This window comes from Hylobates moloch, unplaced genomic scaffold (assembly GCF_009828535.3).
Source record: "Hylobates moloch isolate HMO894 unplaced genomic scaffold, HMol_V3 SCAFFOLD_5, whole genome shotgun sequence".
NCBI classification, from domain to species: Eukaryota; Metazoa; Chordata; class Mammalia; order Primates; family Hylobatidae; genus Hylobates; species Hylobates moloch.
The window spans coordinates 68,106,073-68,127,487 of record NW_026652280.1 but is presented as its reverse complement, the minus strand read 5'-3'; the positions used below and the strand labels follow the sequence as shown (position 1 = coordinate 68,127,487).

The 21,415-nt window shown below is 41.0% G+C and overlaps 1 long non-coding RNA gene across 2 annotated transcripts; it reads left to right on the top strand.

The window, feature by feature from the left end:
• The first annotated feature begins 62 nt into the window (after positions 1 to 62).
• LOC131383604 (uncharacterized) lies at positions 63 to 20,479 on the top strand. 2 transcript variants are annotated; one of them, XR_009213759.1, is made up of 3 exons: positions 63 to 394; positions 11,167 to 11,257; positions 18,219 to 20,479. It is a non-coding gene; the product is annotated as an uncharacterized LOC131383604 (long non-coding RNA). The 2 variants fall into 2 exon arrangements; XR_009213760.1 differs by lacking the exon at positions 18,219 to 20,479 and adding an exon at positions 14,119 to 14,789.
• Positions 20,480 to 21,415: the final 936 nt, after the last annotated feature.

Genomic DNA, 21,415 nt, shown 5'->3' with positions numbered 1-21,415 from the left:
TCCACAGCGGTCTCCTGCCCGCCTGCCGGCCCTCAGGCCACGCCCCAGGCGCACCCACCCCGGCTGCTCAGCGCGATTTCCTTTCGCGCTTCTCCGCACCGGGATCCCCAGTCCCTCAGGTTCCGACAGACCCTCCTGTCAGGCCCATTCTCCGGGCCCCCTCAGTTGCAGTGTTAAGATCAACAGTGTTAAGATTAAAGCCTTGTGATGTGCTAAGCCACTACGCTGAGGATATGCGGTGTGGTAAAATTCCTCAGGACTCCTCACAGCTGCCCTGTAAGGAAGCGGCCATGGCCGAGTTCTAGGGATGCGAGGCCGAGGCTCGGGGCGCTGAGTAGCCTAGCGCGTCGCCGAGGAGAGCTGGCACGTGAACCCTTGTCGTTTGCCGTCAGAGGTAGGATTTATATAAAATGCGCGTTTCCCAGATCTACCTCAGACCTACTGAATAAGGATCTCCGAGGGTGGAGCTTTCGAACTTCGTTCACCAATTCGATAAAACTTGCCAGGCTCCTTGCGAGTGGCTGGCGCTGAGCTCTGCATCGGGAGGGGGCGCCGTGGATCCAGGCGCGGAGGTTGCGCAGCCTAGGTAGAAGGTGCGCGGTTAGCACGTAGGTTAAAAACTTTGAGAATGACACTCCGTTCTTTCCCACAACTCTGGGTTTTTTGTTGTTGTTGTTGTTCTTTTGAGACAAGGTCTCACTCTGTCACCAGGCTGGAGGGCAGTGACAACATCAGGCTTGCTGCAGCCTCCACCTGCCAGGCTCAAGCAATCCTCCCGCCTCAGCCTCCCGAGTAGCTGGGGCTACGGGCGCGCACCACCACGCCCGGCTAATATTTTATTTTTTTGTAGCTATGGAGGTCTCGCTATGTTGCCCAAGTTGGTTTCAAATTTCGGGGCTCAAGCGATCCTCCCACCGTGGCCTCCTAAATCGTTGGGATGACACATGTGAACCATAGTGCCCGGCCAGAATTTGCTTTTTAAAGAAGATTCCAGGGTGATTAAGTTAGAGCCCACTAGACCAGACTGTCCATGGGGCACCTTCCCTTGGAAATGATGACCTAGTGTCAAACCCTTATGCTGGTAAATCGTAAATGCCTACCATCCACCTTTGTTGATTGGAAGGAAACAGAAAGAATGAAAACAGCTGATTGGCTGGGGGTGGATTGTATTACTGCTGCTAGCCCACTTTTGTACAATAAATACAGGTTTTAAAAATCATCCTTGAAAATTATCCTAGAGAAATAATTAAGGGTATACCCAAATTTAAGTATAAGAATCTTATTCTTGGCATTATATACTAGTTAAGTGAATTAGGAAACTTCCGATCAATGCACTAATTCAGCGATTAAAAAATGATACTGCAGACCAGAGGTTCTCAAACTTTTTGGTCTCGGAATCCCTTCACACTCTTGAAAATTATGGAGCATGCCAAAGAGGTTTTGTGTATGTGTGCTACATCTGTTAATACTTTCAAAATTAAAACAATTTTTTACATATTCATTATTTCATTTAAAAACAACAAACCCATTATATGGTAACAAATATTTTATGAAAAATAAGTATATATTTTAAAACAGTAGGAAGAACAGCGTGGTTTTAGATTTTTGCTATTGCCTTTAATATCAAACTTAATAGAAAGCCACTGTTTTTATATCTGCTTCTGTATTCAAACTGTTGCAGTATCATGTATTATGTAGTCTCTACTTGTGAGAGAATGAGGGTGAAAAAGTCAAATAATGCCTTAGAATTAAAATTAAAATAATTTTGAGCTCACAACCTCCTGAAAATGTCTTGGGATCCCTCCCTAGCAGCCCCAGATCACACTATGACAATTAGTGTTGCAGATGAATATTGCGACTAGAGATATTCATGATACATAAAAAATTTTAAAGTACTGCATAGTTTTTGAATAATTAATTAAGTTTGTTTGTTTTTGAGACGGAGTCTTGTACTGTCACCTGGGCAGGAGTGCAATGCCACCATCTCGGCTCACTGCAACCTCCGCCTCCCAAGTTCATGAGATTCTCCTGCCTCAGCCTCCCGAGTAGCTGGGATTACAGGCACCCACCACCACGCCGGGCTAATTTTTTGTATTTTTAGTAGAGATGGGGTTTCACTATGTCGGCCAGGCTGGTCTTGAACTCCTGACCTGGTGATCTGCCCACCTCGGCCTCCCAAAGTGCTGTGATTACAGGCGCAAGCCACCGCGCCCAGACTAGAGTTATTTTTAAAGTGCTGGAAAGATAATGATGGTATTAGTGGTTATCTCAGTGAGATGGAGTGTTGTCTGTTGTTAATGATGTTTTTTTCTTTTTGCTTGTCTGCATTTTCTGATGTCTTTGCTTGTATTAATTTGATAATAAGAAAAGTAATACAGTTATTTTTCATTTAAATTAAAGATCCTCTTTGAAAGGACCTGGACGGTCAAATGGTAGTTGAGCCCTCAGGTGAATATCAAGTGGTTCCGGATCTCAAATGGTTGGCCATTTGGGAGTCTGGGAGCCACGGGGGTCACTGCAGTGGCTATTTTATTTTACCAGAAGACTTTCTGATCATTGCAAGTGAGAGAGTCTGACAACAATGTGATAGAGCTTCTTAGGAGGGTTCGATGAAAAGGTCAAAGGATTCACTCCCAATCCTCAATCGGATACAGATGTGTCAGTGGGTGGAGTCTCTCAGCCAGCCACATTTGCTCTACCAAATTACCTCATGTTTAGTGGCTTAAAACAACACAAATCTGACAGGGCGAAGTGGCTCACACCTGTAATCCCAGCACTTTGGGAAACCAAGTCGGGAGGATGCCTTGAGCCTAGGAGTTCAAAACTAGCCAGGGCAACATGGCATAACTCCAACTCTACTAAAAAAAATTTAAAAATCAGCCAGGTGTGGTGGCATACACCAGTGGTCCCAGCTACTTGGGAAGCTGAGGTGGGAGGATCACTTGATCCTGGGAGGTGGATGCTGCAGTGGGGCTGTGATCACACCATTGCACTCCAATTTGAGCATGGGAGTGAGACCCTGTCTCAAAAAATAAAGAAAGAAAGAAAGAAAAGAAACAAATTTATTACTTTACAGTTCTGGAGGCCAGGAATTCTAAAATCAGGGTGTCAGCAGGGCTATGTTCCTTCTGTAAGCTCTAGGAGAGAACCCATTATCTTGCCTTTCTAGCTTCTAGAGGCCACCTGGAGTCCTTGGTTTGTGGTCCTTCCCTCCATTTCAAGGCCAGCAGCTTTAGCATTTTCAAATCAATACCTCTCTCCTCTTTTTCTCACTGTTTGTCTCAACTCTTCGAACACAGTCACACTCTCTCTACGACTCTGACCCTCCCACCCGCTCTTTACAATGCCTTGGGATTATGTCCAGCCCACTTGGATAATCCAGGATAATCTCCCTATCTCAAGATGCTTGGTTTAAACACATTTCCAAAGGCCCTTTTGCCATATAAGACAACATATTCACAGGTTAGGATACAGAAGTCTTTAGGGGTTGGTGGGACATCATTATTCTGCCTGCCATGGGGTTATAACAAGGACAATTGTAGTTTGTGAACTTCTGATCTAGAACTCACTTCTCAGGGCTGGTGGATTACACCCTTTCAATTCTAGGCCTTCCTTTGCGCCAGCCAATCCACCCCAGAGAACAAGGAATGAAAAGAGGTTGAAGCACAGGTTAAGTGCTCCCATTGGTCTGTATTCCCCACTTCTAAGCTCCACATTGCTGGTTCTGTATGGAGGGAGGGCAGGCCCCAGCCCTAACCTGCATGAGTCAGGGTGAGGAGTGTAGGAAGGGAGGCTTTCCAGCATGATGCCCTGCAGCCCAGTAGAGGCAGGAAAATCACTGTTTCCCCTGAGTGATCAGCTGACTGTGGCAGGCTGGGATTCTGGTTTAGAATCCATATGCCCATTCTTATCTCTTTCCACTTGAGTGAGTCAACTGAGTTAGCTGATTTGGTTTTACAGATTTGGAATAAAGTGAGCTACACTTTCTCAGCCCGTGAGCCTGCTCTTGCGGGAGGGAAGATGTGCTGGGGGTGGAAGACTATATGAGGAGAAGCTTCCTCCTCTCCTCTGCTCTCCTCCCTCCTCCCTCCCTGCCTTGTTAGGGGAATTACTGCAAAGGGGTCAAAAGAATGAGGAAAGAAACTTCCAAAGACCTTTACACTTTTCCTGTTTTAAACAAGAAGAAATACAGGAATTATCACGGAGGTTTTGGTTTGTTTTGTTTTGAATTGTGAAATCCCCGTACTTCCCTCTACAATTAAGGAGTTGTTAATCCACCAGGCAAAGGTAAGATACAGGGGCCTGGGGGCTGTAGGATTCTGAGGTAGATCCTGGGAAAGGAAGCATGCAGGCCCCTCCATACTGCTCTTTCAGCAAAAGATATTTGCAACGGTTATCAAGAGCTATTGAGATATTTATAAATGTTCTTAAAAACCCCTAAGGCTTTACAAAATCCAATATTTATATCTGGCTCATTGTTGCCTACCAAATTTGGTCCAAACTCTATAGCTTGTGTATTTAAAATATTTAGTAATTTTCATTTTAGCTCCCCCCAGCCCCATTACAGAAGAAATATATGCTTGGCTGGGGAAAATCCAAAAACTATGGAACTTCATAATGAGAACCCCATGCCATCACATCCCCTAGATATTACTCCTAGCAAGAGTTTCAGGTATATCCCTGCTTTCTTTCTTTAGTTACGTATCTTAAGATGTATTTGCAAAAAGAAATTATCTTAAGCACACTGCACTGCAATTTGTTTTTTCCACTCCATACCTTGGAGATATTGTGGGTTCAGTTCCAGACCACTGCAATAAAGCTAATATTGCAATAAAGTGAGTCACATGAATTTTTCTGCGTCCTGGTGCATATAAAAGTTATGTTTACACAAGAATGTATTAAGTTTACAATAGCATTATGTTAAAAATGTATATACCTTAGTTAAAATATACTTTATTGCTAAAAAATAATGCTAAAGATCATCTGAGCCTTCAGAGGATTGTAATTTTTTTTGCTGGTGAAGGGTCTTGCTTGGATCTTGATAGCTGCTGACTGATCCAGGTGGTGGTTGCTGAAGATTGGGGTGGCTGTGGTAATTTCTTAAAATAAAACAACAATGAAGTTTACTATATTGAACAACTCTTCTTTTCATGAAAGGTTTCTCTGTAGCATGCAATGCTATCCTATAGCATTTTACCCAAAAAGAACTTCTTCCAAAACTTTGAGAGCCAATCCTTTCAAACCCTGCTGCTGTTTTATTAACTAAGTTTATCTGGTATTCTAAATCCTTTGTTGTCATTTCAATAATGTTCTAAGCATCTTCACCAGGAGTAGATTCCATTTCAAGAAACTGCTTTCTTTGCTCATCCGTAAGAAGCAACTTGTTATCCATTTAAGTTTGATCATGAGATTGCAGGCTCCATTTTTTCACGTTTCACTTATAATTCTTGTCCTTTTGCTATTTCTACCACATCTGTAGTGAAGTCTTGAGCCTCTCACAGTCATCCATGAGTGTTGTACTCAACTTCTTCCAAACTCCTGTAAATGTTGATATTTTAACCTCCTCCCATGAGTCACGAATGTTTTTAATGACATCTAGAATGGTGAATCCTTTCCAGGTTTTCATTTTACTTTGTCCAGACCCATCAGAGGAATCACTATGCATGGCAGTGATAGCCTTACTAAATGTATTTCTGAAATAATGACTTGAAAGTTGAAATAACTCCTTGATCCCTGGGCTTCAGAATATATAGCATATTAGCAAGCATGAAAACATTAATTTCCTTGTACATCTCCATCAGAACTCTTGGATGACCAGGTGCATTGTCAATAATCAGTAATATTTTGAAAGTACTCTTTTTTTTTAGCAGTAGGTCTCAACAATGGGCTTAAAATATTCAGTAAACTATGCTATAAGCAAATGTGTGCTGTCATCAAGGTTTTGTTGTTGTTCGATTGTTAGAGCACAGTAGACTAGATTTAGTCTAATTATTTTATTATTATTTTAATTTTTTTAGAGATAGATTCTCTCTCTATCACCCAGGCTAGAGTGCAGTGGTACACAATCTCGGTTGACTGCAGCCTCCAATTCCTGGTCTCAGGCAATCCTCCCTCCTCAACCTCCTGAGTAGCTTAGACTACAGGAACACGCCACCATGCTTGGTTAATTTTTTAATTTTTTGCAGAGATATGGCCCTGCTATATTGCTCAGACTGGTCTTGAACTCCTGGCCTCAGGTGATCCTCCTACTTTGGCTTCCCAAAGTGTTAGGATGACAGGTGTGAGCCACTATGCCTGGCCTAAATTTAGCATAATTCTTAAGGACCCTAGAATTTCTGGAATGGTCAGTGAGCATTGGCTTCAACTTAAAGTCACCAGCTGCAATCCCCTAATAAGAGAGTCAGTCAGTCAGTCAAATTTCTTCACATTTTTCTTTTTGCTTGGGACAAGATTCTTACATTTTTCTGGCAACACAAATTCTACTCACTCTTTAAACCCTATTCAAAGATCAAATATCATCTTCCATGAGCCAACACAGTGCCTGGCACATAGCAAGTGCTCAATCCATGGTTATTGAATGAATCAATTAACTGAAGGGCCCTCCCAGCTGAAGTCTCCAACAGCCTCTGAGCTCCTAAGCATGTATTTGCATATACATTTGTATATACTACTATTGTATATACGTTTTGTTTTTTTCAGCTAATTTGAGATGCTTCCTCAGAGCAGGAGTTGTGTCATTCACATGTCATGTCACTGTGCGCAGGGATTGCTGAGGTACTTAGAGGATCCACAGAGACTAGGACTTGTGGTCTTCCCTGTATTGGCCAAGCAGTAGTCAAGAGGTGGAGGTAAAAGAATTCATGAAAAAAGAAGACTACATAGGCAGAGTCAAGAGCTTAATAGGTACTTTAAAAGATCAGGAAAAACAGAAATCAGTGAAGCTGGAATAATTAGGAAGGCTTCCTCGAGACATGCTTGATCTGAAGGGAAGGTTGAACTTGAAGGGGCAGAGGGGAAGGAGACATTGGAGTGGAGGTGAAGGAGGGGTAATGATGGAAGGATGTTTAGCTAGAAGGAGACCTGAGTTCCCTGCAGCAGGCCACCAGGGCAATCACAGTCCGTGATGGCAGAGCCACATTACTGTGCACAAGTGGGATCATGCAAGTGCTCAATAGACTTAATGCTCATGGTGTGCACATGATTAAGTTTACATATCATAAAATTTACCATTCTAACCATTTAAAAGTATACAATTCAGTAGCAATTTAGTGGTTCAATTTAATACAGCCACAATGTTAACAACCATCATCACTATCAAATTCCAGGACGTGTTTATCACCCCAAAAGGAAACTCAGTACCCGTTGAACAGCACTCCCCATTCATTCCTCCTCCCCCATCCCTTGGCAACCACTAATCTGCTCTCTGTCTCTAGGGATTTGCGTATTCTGAACATTTCATGTAAATGGAATCATATAATATGTGGCTTTTTGTGTCTGGCTTCTTCACTTAGCACAATGTTTTCAAGATTCCTCCATGTTGTAGCATTTATCAAAATTTCATGCCTTTTAATAGCTGAATAATATTCCAGTGTTTATGTATACTACATTTTGTTTATCCACTCATCAGTTCATGGACATTTGAGTTGTTTCTGCCTTTTGGCAATTGTGAATAGTAGTGTGCTGTGAATGCTCATTTACAAGTTTTTGTTTGAACACCTATTTGGTTTTTTTTTTTTTTAACAGATCAAAGTATATGTATTTATCATGTACAACAAGATGTTTTGAAGTATATATACATTGTGGAGTAGTTAAATATAGCTAATTAGTGAATGCATTAACTACCTCACATAGCTATCATTTTTGTGGTGAGAATACTTAACATCCACCATCTTTGCATTTTTCAAGAGTACAATGTATTATCATTAACTATAGTCACACTGGATTTCTTGCCCTTATTCCTCCTACCTAACTGTAATTATATATCCTTTGACCAACATCTTTGACCACGATTCTAGTTCTCTACTTTTTACTATTTTTTTTTTTTTTTTTTTTTTTGAGACAGAGTCTTGGTCTGTCACCTAGGCTGGAGTGCAATGGCATGATTTGGGCTCACTGCAATCTCTGCCTCCCAGGTTCAAGTAATTCTCCTGCCTCAGCCTTCCGAGTAGCTGGGACTACAGGCACATGCCACCAGGCCTGACTAATTTTTGTATTTTTAGTACAGATGGGGTTTCACCGTGTTGGCCAGGCTGGTCTGGAATTCCTGACCTCAGGTAATCCGCCTGCCTCGGCCTCCCAAAGTGCTGGGATTACAGGCATGAGCCACTGCCCCCGACAACTCCAGACTCTATTTTATGAAACAAACTTTTTAGATTCCACATATGAAAAGATCATGTGGGATTTGTCTTCTGGACCCGATTTATTTCACTTAACATAATGTCGTCCAGGTTCCTCCAAGTTATTGCAAATGACAGGATTTAATTCTTTTTTATGTCTGAATAGTATTCCATTGTGTGTATATGTCACATTTTCTTTCTTTCTTTTCTTTTCTTTCTTTCTTTTTTTTTTTTAATTGAGACAGGGTCTCACTCTGTCATCCAGACTGGAGTGCAGTGACACAATCATAGCTCACAGTGGCCTTGAACTCCTAGGTTCAAGTGATTCGCCTGCCTCAGCCTCCTGAGTAGCTGGGACTACAGGTGCATGCCACCATGCGCAGCTAATTTTTGAAAATTTTTTGTAGAGACAGGGTCTCGAAATGTTTCCCAGGCTGGTCTAAAACTCCTGGGCTCATGCGATCCTCCCATCTAGGCCTTCCAAAGTACTGGGATTGCAGCATGAACCACTGCACCAAGCCGCATTTTTATTTTTATTTTTATTTTTTTAGAGAGAGGGTCCCGCCCAGGCTGGAGTGTAGTGGCTATTCACAGGCATGATCATGGCTCACTGTAACCTCAAATTCCACACTAACAGGAGTGAGGCAATATCTCATTGCGGTTTTGTTTTGCATTTCTTGAACACCTATTTTTAGTTTCTTTGGGTATATACCTAGGAGTAGGATTCCTGAGTCACATGGTAATTCTACGTTCAGCTTTTTGAGGAACTGCCAAACTGCTTTCCACAGCAGCTGCACCATTTTCCCATTCCCAGTGGCATCGTATGTAGTCTCCTCTCTGCATTCTTGCCAACATTTCTTATTTTTCTGTTTTTTTGTATTGTAGCCATCCTTGTGGGTGGATGTTTGTATCCTGCCTTATTCTATGAAGGATTGGAGAGGCTTACAAAAACACATACAATATAGAAAAGGCCAAGCAAGAAGGGAGCATAAGTTTAAGATTCCCTTAATAAGATCTTAATAAGATTGAGGCACAGAGTGACTCATCCGGATGAGTGTAACATATTGGTTCTAAGTATCCTAGCAGTAAAGGCAAAGATAGAAAGCACAACATGTTATAATATGCACAGTATTTGTAGGATAAAACTAGAAGTATTACTTTTCTTAATACTGATGTTTGAGAGAAATTTATCCCATGGGTTCCCATGAAAAAATGCATTGAATAATCCAACAAAAGTATATATTTGATCAATAGGTTGAAGATCTATTATATGCCAAGCACTATGTGTCAGGCACTGTCTATTGCTAGTGTGTAATTCTGGACAAGTAACCTAGCATCTCCATGCCTCAGTGTCCTCATTTGTAAAATGGAGATAATAATAGTATCTACTTGTTATGATTGTTTTGAGGATTAAATAAGATAATGTCAAGTGTCTGGCACAGAGTAGGCTCTCAAGAAATGTCAGCTGCTGCCATGGTAATGATGATGTTGGTCATGATAATAAAGAAGATGCTACCCGAACTTTGGAGCTTACATTTCAGTGTGTACTGGGGGAAGAGGGAGACAGATAATAAACAGATAGACAACTAAGCCTATAATTACAAAATAGGATGAGCTCTTTGAGGGAAGTTAACAGCATGCCAAGAGAGAGAATAACAGGGAGAGCCTCACTTAGGTAGAGTGATAGGGAAGCTATCTGTGTGGAGACGACATGGAAGCAAGAGCCAGGGAGAGTTCCAGGCAGAGGGAACAGCATCGATTAAGAGTCTCTAAGATGAGAAAGAAGAAATGAGGTTAAAAAGATAGACAGGAGGCACCAGATCATGCAGACTCTGGAAGCCCTAGGAAGGATTCTATTTGCAACGTGAAGCTGCTGAAGGTTTTAAAGCAGGAAGTGGCATGTGTACATTTATGTTCTTAAAAGATTGACCCTGGCTATGATGTGGAAACTAGATTTGAAGTAGGTGAGGATGGAGCAAGGAGACCAGTGAGGCTGTTGAGACAAGGCTGGTTTCAGCTGGAGTTATGGCTGTGAAGATGGACAGATATGATGTATATTTTGGAGTGGAAGTGAGACTAGGTAACAGACCAGAACCAGGAGGGTGTAAAGGAGAGAAAGAGGAAGGATTGAGGATGACTCCTAGGTTTCTGGGTTGAATTGCTGGTGGTGCCATTGAGTGAATTGGGGAAGAAGAGGAAAAAAGCAGGTTTCAGAGAGGAAATCAAGAGACTGGGTCATGGCAAGTTTGAGATGTTCATTAGGCGTCCACATGGAAGTGTCGATTAGTTTGCCACATATGGGGTTTGACACTCGGAGGAGAGATTTGGGCTGGTGACTTAAATTTAGGAATGCCTACAATGTCAGTGACACTGAAAGCCCTGGAAATGGGTGAGCTCCCCAAGTGAAAGAGTTATATAAAGAGAGAAGACAAGACAACTAAGCCTTGAGGAAGTCTCACGTGTAAAGATTTGGAAGTGGTCAGAGAAGTAGGAGGAAAACCAACTCTTGGTCCCCTACATGGTGTAGGATATACTATCCTTAGCACTATGCTTAAAATAGGAAAGCATTCCTGAATAGAGATAGGGTACAATACAGAGACATTTAGCTTTTCTATGAGGAACCAAAACAATGTGGCTCAATTTACTCAATTCTCTGCACTTGAGTTGTCCCCTTTCTAAAGGTCAGTTTCTCAGCTCATTGCAAGTTAATTATTTTTTTTGAAGCCCAGGTCTACATGGGGGAAAAAATGAAAAAGGCAATGGAATGGATATAAGCTGGTGCAAAGCAATGGAGACAGCTGCTTGGATTCACATTTTGCTTTTGTCACAGGTGTTATGTGGTGGCCCTCATTCTCCACGCATGGAGCAGACTCTAGGGTCTGCAGTTACTGTATGATGAGCCCTTCTGAGTATTTTGCTTGGTAAGTGCACACATGTCATGTCCCTGATTACAGCAATGTGATGTTGGACATTTTATCACCAAGAAAAGTGGGCGCGATTGTCTGGCTCCAATCCAAATGCTGGCGTTTGCCAACTAACAGTAGTTTCAACTGAAATTCATTTAACAGGGAAGAGAAGGAATGGCTTTGATGAGATTCCAAGTACAGCACAAACACCAGGCTGACCTGCAGGTTGGGCAAGGCAGGGTCAGAAGCAGCAGGAGAGCCTTGCTGAGACTCGCACTATCATCTAAACAAAACATAGCAGCAGGACCTTTCACAGAGAGTTCCCAACCATGTGAGAACTGTAAGAGCCTGTAGGGCACACAGTCCTACCTCCTCATGGGGCAGCTGAGGAAGGGGAAGCCAGGGAAGCTGGGGGTTGCCCAGGGATGTGGGGGTATTTTGTAGTCAAAACTCTAAGACAGCAGTGGGGGTCAGGCCCCAAGTGTTGACATATTCATGGGGCAACAGCCACGTGTCCAGCATAGGGCTAGGCACTAAAGATATGTCAAACTTAAATAATGAGATTTAGAAAACATTACTAAGTATATAGTTTATTTGAGCACAAAGCTTGAGAACAGCCACCCAGGGAAACAGACTCCAAATGAATGGGATCAGCATTCCAAAGTGGAGAAGTTAAAGTTTTACTTATGTAGGCAGAGACAAAGAAGTTTTAGCTGGATTATGACATTTTCCGTATGAGACTAGTGCATACATCATAGCTATTTGATTGATTACAGATTGCTACCCTCCAAGGAAGGTTACTTTATTATTTCATGAGGAGGGATTATGGTCTGAGAGGGTCTTATCTCTGGCGCCATTTGATCTTCATAATTATTTACAGGAAAAAAGGGCGGAAGTTGCAACTGCATGCCACATGACTCAGGTCACATGGCCACATTCCTCTCAAGGCTCAGAATAATCTAAAGTTCCAACAGCTTTAAGTTTCAATTATTAATTGCACAGATACAAAGAGGAGCAAGACCAAGAAGAGAGAGAGAGCTGTAAAGAAATAGCCATAAACAAATAACGAATGAAAGAATGTGACCAAGTTTTCCAACAAAGGTGTCAACACAGTGCTATGGGAACCAAGAGGCCAGCTGGCTCTAACTTTGTTTTTAAATCTAAATCACAGGCAGACTGATAATTGCCATTTTTTACTACAAATTGAGGATACCGTGTTCTAATCAGTGCTTCGGGCTGAGACGGAATGATAGATAATCCTCCCAAACCTGTAGTGGCCTTGTTTTCTTTTTATCTCTAAGCCTGAGTCACTGTATAGACCAGAATAAAAACGTGATGATATTATACCCCATACTGGGAACCTGACCATTCATGGATAATAGAGCCTGGTGCCTGGCACAAAATAGGTGCTCAAGTATTTTAATTAATATCTCTACAAATAGATACATGAACACTGCTCAGCCCTGGAAAATAAGCTCATAAAAAAACAAACATTGGTAATAGAGCTAGTGATAAAGAAATTTGTAGCATTTCAACTTAAGTTAGATATAAATACTCTCTGCCCAGGTAGCATGTAGTCCTCTTTCTTTACCTTTCAAAATCATCTCAGACAATTTCCTTGTACATATGTCTCATATTCCGGTTACTATTGCTACATAACAAATTACCCCAAAACTCAGTGGGCTACAACAACAACAATCATTTTCATTCTCTCATGTGTTTTGTGGGTCAGGAATTCAGGAAGGGCTTGGCTGGGTGGGTTTCTTCTCAGCATCTCTCATGCAAGTGCTGGTGGACAGAGGCTAGAGCTGGAAGGGGGAGGGCAGGTGTACAGTTGCAGCAGCTGGGGATGGGCTGGGCATTGTTCTTGCTTCATGTAGTCTTGGGTCCTCTCAGGTGGTGGCTTGAATCATCTCCTTGGGCTTCCTCCCAATATGGTGGCTTCAGGGCAGTTTTTTCTGCTTATATGGCAGCTCAGGACTCACGAATGTCCCAGAAGAACCAGTTAGGAGGTTTTTTTTTTTTTTTTTAAGGTGGAGTCTCACTCTATTGCCCAGGCTGCAGTGCAGTGGCACAATCTTGGCTCACTGCAACCTCTGCTTCCTGGGTTCAAGCCATTCTCCTGTCTCAGCCCCCTGAGTACCTGGGATTACAGGAATGCACCACCACGCCCGGCTAACTTTTGTATTTTTAGCAGAGATGCAGTTTCACCATGTTGCCCAGCTGGTCTTGAACCCCTGACCTCAGGCAATCTGCCCACTTCGGCCTCCCAAAGTGCTGGGATTACAGGTGTGAACCACTGTGCCCAGCCTGAGCTATGTTACCTTTTATGACCTAACAATGGAAGTCACATAGTACCACTTCTCTTGTCCCAACCTCACCCAGATGAAAGGACTGTCATTGTAAGAAGAGTATGCGGAATGGAATTTATTGTCATGGCGAACTTTGGAAAATACAATCTATCACGTCCCACAAAACCCGAGATTCTTGTAGTGGTTCCTTTTTATTTGTTTTTGTTTTCATTAACTCAGCTCAGAGATAACTTAAAACTTGTCTTTGCAGTTGCCTGCTCTGGGTCTGGTCTGCAAGATAAGATGGCAATAATGAATCAGTGTGTCTCAAAAACTATTTTGTAGAACATGATTTCAAGAGATCTGATTAGATGTTGCTTGAAAAAAGTTAGAAAAAAGAGGGATTGAATAGGTTTCTTTTTAATAGAACTTTTCAGAGCTCTTAATTTACTAATGAACCTTTTATTATAGATCATCTGTGGAGCACTTGCAGGACTAGAGTTCCAGCAACACTGGCCACTAATTATTTTTGGATGCTTTGCTGGATTCAACTATAATCTAACAATAAGTTTATTTATATTTCAGGGTGGAAAGTTTATGTGTCAGGTATGTGTATTTATAATTAAAATAAAATATTATGACATACGCTTTGCACCTGGCGAGGTAACATTGAGACTAGTTAATCTCTACACTGGAATCCATCTGGAAGACCACTCAATAACTCGTCATTAGCCGAACCTGGTGGTGCAAGCCTGGAGTCCCAGTTACCCCGAGGCTGAGGTGGGAATATCGCTTGAGACCAGGAGTTTGAGGCTGCAGTGAGCTGTGATTGTACCACTGCACTCCAGCATGGGTGACAGTGCAAGACCTCATCTCTTAAAAAAAACAAACAACTCAAAAAACCTCATCATTGAGCACCTATGATGTGCCAGCAACTGTACTCAGTGGTGGAGACTCGAGGACAAACAAACCAGGGACGGGACCCTTGAGCAGTCACCATCTGACAAGTGACTGGGAAAGATTAATAATGCCCTTCACCAAGATTCTTCTCTGATCCATAAATTCAATTCCGATTTATTTGTTCACTGCTGTTAAATATTTTTTAGTAGGTAGTAAAGATATACCAATTTAAACACTCTTGACTTTTAACAATTTCTTTGTAAGTACTGTAATATTCTTCTTTTCCTTTAAAAAGAAAAAATACAAAAAGAAGGAAAGGGAAAATCTATTCAAAATAAAGTATTCCAGATATCTGACATTGCTGCATTGCTGTATCATTCATTAACATTCACAAAAAATAAAATGAGTACCTTCCATGTGTGTGCAGACATTGTTCTAGGCAAAGAAGATTTAGCATTAAACCAAAACTTCTGTTCTCATGGAACCTACCTACTAGCAGATCCAAGCCATGGTAGTTTGTTCGAGAACCTTCAGCTCTTTTCTGCTTTGTTGTCAAAGGCTTCTAAAATTGGGTCCCCTCCTCCTTAGTTCTTCCTGACCCCTGACAGGGATCCTGTGCTTCAGTCAGGCTCCAATCCCAACCACCACCACCAACAAAATCACAAGAAGACACCTAGGCTATTATTCTTAACCTGTTTCCCGGTTTCAATTTGTTAACCCCCTCTGGATTAGGCATTGTTGTCTTTGATCTTGACATGTGCCTCTGTGTGGAGAGGGTATTTTTGCTCACCAAGTTTTTACTCATTAAACTTTACCGGTGCTATGCTTGCTAACTTATTTCAGATAATTAGAGCTTTTGGATGCTTTCTCTAGGACAAACTGTTCCTTTCCCCATCCTCAGCCTTCCATGCTGTTAATGTACAAAACCAGATGATTTAAACACAAATCATCTTGAACTCTAGAATGACCTGGTCCCCTTAGGGAAAAACTGTGGGATTCAACACTACTCCTCAGTGATGATGGTAAGGCTATATGGGCAGTTGTTTAACCATTATCCCCAGGTGCCCTCACCCACAGCCAGCCTGCTCAAAGGACTATTTCCCATTCTAATAATAATGACAGAGCTAGGAGGGAGGCCATGACTAATAAAGACGTATAAGATGTTACTGCAAATTCTTTTTTCTGTCCATATGATGAATTATAAACTAACTAAAAAATATTGACAAATATTAGCAATTACATTGAAAGAAGGTGGTTGTCAAAAATAAAAACAATTGTTATATTTTATAAATGTTATTGAAGTCCACAGGAAATACATTAATTTGATGGGTGTAAAATTGGAAGAATTTTGAAAAATGTATGCAGTGGTGTAACCACAGACACAATCATGATATTTCCATCCCTCCAGAGTTTCCTTATGTTCCTCCTCCCAATCTGTTTCCTGTCAACTAATTATCTGCTTTCTATCACTGTAATATTGCCTGTTCTAGGAAATTATATGAATGGAATTTTCTATTATGTGGTCTTTTGAGTCTGACTTCTTTCACTAATTATACTGACTTTGAGATTTATCCATGTTGTTGCATGTATCAGTAATTCATTCATTTTCATTGCTAAGTGGTATTGTATGAATACAGTTTATCTGTTCATCAGTTGATGGACGTTTGGGTTCATTCCAATTTTGAACTATTATAAATAAAGTTGCTATAAACAATATGCAAGTCCTTATGTTAACGTAAGTTTTCCTTTATTCTGGGTAAATTTCCTGGGGTAGAAATGCTGGGTCATATGGTAAGTATATGTTTAATATTGTAAGAAACTGTCAATGAATTTCCAAAGTGGCTGTACCATTTTACATTTTATCAGCAATGTATGAGCGTTCCAGTTTCTCCACACTCTCGCTGACCGTTGGTATTTTCAGTCTTCTTAATTTTAACCATTCTAGTGGGTATATAGTGGTATGTCACTGTGATTTTAATTTGCATTTCCCTAATGACCAATGATGTTGAGCATCTTTTTATGTGCTTGTTTGCCATGTATGCATCTTTTTAGGTAAAGTATGTTCAAATTTTGGCCCATTTATTGGTTTTTGTAGTTATAAGAATTTATGTATTCTGGAATCAAGTATTTTATCAGATACATGTTTTATAAATATTTTCTCCCAGTATGTGGCTTATATTTTTTATTTTCTTAACAGTGTCTTTGAAGAACATAAGTTTTTAATTTTAATGAAGCCCAATCTGTTAATTTTTCTTTTACAGTTTGTGCTTTTTCTATCCTACTTAAGGAAACTTTGTCTAACTTAATGTCACTAAGATTTTCTCCTGTTTTTGGCCAGGCACAGTGGCTCACGCCTGTAATCCCAGCACTTTGGGAGGCTGAGGTGGGTGGATCACCTGAGGTCGGGAGTTCGAGACCAGCCTGACCAACATAGAGAAACCCTGTCTCTACTAAAAATACAAAATTAGCCAGGCTTGGTGGTACAAGCCTATAATCCCAGCTACTCGGGAGGCTGAGGCAGGAGAATCACTTGAACCTGGGCAGCAGAGGTTGCAGTGAGCCGAGATTGTGCCATTGCACTCTAGTCTGGGCAACAAGAGTGAAACTCCATCTCAAAAAAACAAAACGAAACAAAACAAGATTTTCTCCTCTTTTATTTTCTTTTCCCTCACCTCCTTCCCTCCCCTCCCTCTCTCTCTCTCTCTTTCTTTCTTTCTTTTGTCTCACTCTGTGTCCAAGGCTGGAATGTTGTGGCCACAATCTCAGCTCACTGCAACCTCCACCTCCCAGGTTCAAGCGATTCTGGTGCCTCAGCCTCCCAAATAGCTGAGATTATAGGTGTATGCCACTGCGCCTGGTTAATTTTTATATATATATATATATATATTTTTTTTTTTTTTTTTGAGACGGAGTCTGGCTCTGTCACCCAGGCTGGAGTGCAGTGGCGCGATTTCGGCTCACTGCAAGCTCCGCCTCCTGGGTTCACGCCATTCTCCTGCCTCAGCCTCTCTGAGTAGCTGGGACTACAGGCGCCCGCCACCACGCCTGGCTAATTTTTTTTGTATTTTTAGTAGGGACAGGATTTCACAACATTGGCCTGGCTGGTCTCGACCTCCTGAGCTCAAGCAATCCACCCACCTTGGCCTCCCAAAATGCTGGGATTACAGACATGAGCCACCATTCCCAGCTGTTTCCTGTTTTCTTTTAGAAGCATTATTCTTTCAACCCTTACAACTGATATCTTGATCCATTTTAGGTTATGTCTTACATGTGGTGTAAAGTAAGGGTAAAGGTTTATATTTTTGCATATGGCTGTTCACTTGTTCCAGGACCATTTACTGAAAGCACTATCCCTCCCCCCATTGAATTTCATTGGCACTTTTGTTGAAAATCAATTGCCTCTACATATGTGGGTCCATTTCTGCATTTCTAGTCAGTTCCCCTAATATATGTGTCTATATTTGTGCCACTACCATACTCTTGATTACTGTTGCTTTTATAGGAAGTCTCAAAATTAGGTAATGTAAATACTCCAACTTTACCCTTTTGCAAAAATTTTAGGGTATTCTAGATTATTTGCATTTTCATATAAAGTTTAGAATCACCTTGTCAAATTCTACAAAAAAAAAAACCCTGCTGGGATATTGATTTGATTTGTGTACAGACAACTTTCTATATTGATTGGAATTGTACAGTCAGACAACTTATGATTGACATATTAACAATATTGAGTCTTTCAATCCACGAGTATGGTATATCTTTTTTTTTTTTTTTTTTTGAGACAGAGTCTCGCTGTGTGCCATGTGCCATGGTGGTTTGCTGCACCCAGGCTGGAGTGCAGTGGAGTGCAGTGGCGCAATCTCACCTCACTACAACCTCCACCTCCCAGGTTCAAGTGATTCTGCTGCCTTGGCTTCCCAGGTAGCTAGGACTACAGGCGCGCACCACCACACCTGGCTAATGTTTTGTACTTTTAGTAGAGATGGGGTTTCACCATATTGGCCAGGCTGGTCTTGAACTCCTGACCTTGTGATCCGCCCACCTCAGCCTCCCAAAGTGCTGGAATTACAGACGAGTATAGTATATCTTTCCATTTATTTCCAAATTTCTCTCAGCGCTATTTTTTATGTTTCAGGATATAGAACTTGCACAGTTTTCTTGAGTTCATCTTTATTTCATATTCTTTTTTATTATTTTATTTTAAGTTCCAGGGTACATGTGCAGGACGTGCAGGTTTGTTACATAGGTAAGCATGTGCCATGGTGGTTTGCTGCACTGATAAACCCATCACCTACATATTTTGCCCAGTATGCATTAGCTATTTTTCCTGATGCTCTCCACATCTCTGCCCTCCCCCAACAAGCCCCAGTGTGTTTTGTTTCCCTTACTGTGTCCATGTGTTCTCATTGTCCAGCTCCCACTTATAAGTGAGAACATGCAGTGTTTGGTTTTCTGTTCCTTCGTGGTTTGCTGAGGATAAAGGCTTCCAGCTTCATCCACGTCCCTGCAAAGGACATGGTCTCGTTCCTTTTTATGGCTGCATAGTATTCCATGGTGTATATGTACCACATTTTCTTTATCCAGTCTATCATTGATGGGCATTTGGGTTGATTCCATGTCTTTGCTATTGTGAATAGTGCTGCAATGAACAGACATGTGCATGTATCTTTATAATAGAATGATTTATATTCCTTTGGGTATACAGACCCAGTAATGGGATTGCTGGGCCAAATGGTACTTCCAGTTATAAATCTCTGAGGAATCACCACACTGTATCCCACAATGGTTGAACTAATTTACATTCCCACCAACAGGGTAAAAGCATTCCTATTTCTCCGAAACCTCGCCAGCATCAGTTGTTTCTTGACTTTTTAATAATCACTGTTCTGACTGGCGTAAGATGGTATCTCACTGTGGCTTTGATTTGCGTTTCTCTGATGATCAGTGATGTTGAGATTTTTTTCATGTTTGTTGGCTGATGGAACAGAATAGAGAACTCAGAAATAAAACTGCCATCTACAATTATCTGATCTTCCACAAACCTGACAAAAACAAGCAATGGGGAAAGGATTCCCTATTTAATAAATGGTGCTGGGAGAACTGGCTAGCCATACGCAAAAAACTGAAACTGGACCCCTTCCTTACACCTTATACAAAAATTAACTCAAGATGGATTAAAGACTCAAATATAAAACCCAAAACTATAAAATCCCTAGAAGAAAATCTAGACAATACCATTCAGGACATAGGCATGGGCAAAGATTTTATGATGAAATTGCCAAAAACAATTATAACAAAAGCAAAAATTCACAAATGATATCTAATTAAACTAAAGAGCTTCTGCACAGCAGAAGAAACTATCATCAGAGTGAACAGACAACCTACAGAATGGGAGAAAATTTTTGCAATCTATCCATCTGACAAAGGTCTAATATCCAGCATCTACAAACAACTTAAGCAAATTTACAAGAAAAAAAAAACATTGAAAAGTGGGCAAAGGACATGAATAGACACTTCCTATTTCATATTGTTGCTGCTGTTTTCATTTGTAATTTACAAGAGTTCCTATCATATAGAAATACAATTGATTTTTGTATATTGGTTTTTGTATCCTGTGACTCTGCTAAACTCAGTTATTAGTTCTGATAGCTTTTTTGGTGGATTTCTTAGGATTTTTTTTTTTTTTTTTGAGAGGGACTCTTACTCTGTTACTCAGGCTTGAGTGCAGTGGCATGATCTTGGCTCACTGCAACCTCCACCTCCCAGGTTCAAGCAATTCTCCTGCGTCAGCCTCCCGAGTAGCCAGGACTACAGGTGCATGCCACCACCCCCAGCTAATTTTTGTATTTTTTTTGAGTAGAAATGAGGTTTCTCCACGTTGGCCAGGCTGACCTCAGCTGAACCACTTTAGCCTCCCAACGTGCTGAGATTACAGGTGTGAGCCACTGTGCCCAGCCAATTTCTTAGGATTTTCTATATAAGAGACATGTTATCTTTGAATAAAGATAATTTTATTCTTCTTTTAGGCCTGATGCTTGCTTTTTCTTCTTATTGCCTTATGGAACAAATTAGGATGTCCAGTTCAATGTTGAATACAACTTGTGAGAGCAGACATGCTTGCCTTGTTTCTGATATTAGAGAGAAAGCATACAGTGTTTCATTAATAAGTACAATGTAAGCTGTAGGTCATTTTTAGATGCCCTTTAGCAAGTTGAGGAAGTTACCTTGTATTTCTAGTTTGCTGAGTGATTTTATCATGAGTGATTTTTTAATTTTGTCAGGCACTTCCCTTCACCTCTTGTGGCATTTGCATTGTTTTACTTTTTGAGTCTTTTAATATGGTGAATTACATTGATTTTCGAATGTTAAACCAATCTTGCATTCCTGGGACAAACCCCGCCTTGCATTGATGTATTATAATTCTAATATGTTACTGGATTTGGTTTGCAAAATTTTTGTTAAGAATTTTTTTGACTATATTCATAATAAATGTTTTCTTTTCTTTTTTTTGAGACGGAGTCTTTCTCTGTTGCCCAGGCTGGAGTGCAGTGGTGTGATCTCGGCTCACCACAACCTCCGCCTCCAGGTTCAAGCACTTCTCCTGCCTCAGCCTCCCAAGTAGCCAGGACTACAGTCATGTACCACCATACCCAGCTAATTTTTGTATTTTTAGTAGAGACGGGGTTTCACCATGTTGCCCAGGATGGTCTCGATTTCCTGAACTTGTGATCTACCCACCTCAGCCTCCCAAAGTGCTGGGATTACAAGCATGAGCCACCACGCCCAGCCAAGAAATGTTTTCTAGTTTTTTTTTTTTTTTTTTTCTGGTTTTTGGTATAGGGTTTCTAGCCTGTTAACATGAGCTGGAAAGCATTTTTTTTCTTTTTTTTCCTCTGGATTTTTCTTCTATTTTCTAATTAGCATAGAATTGATATTGTTTATTCCTAAAATGTTTGGTAGAATTCACTACTTGGGACTGGAG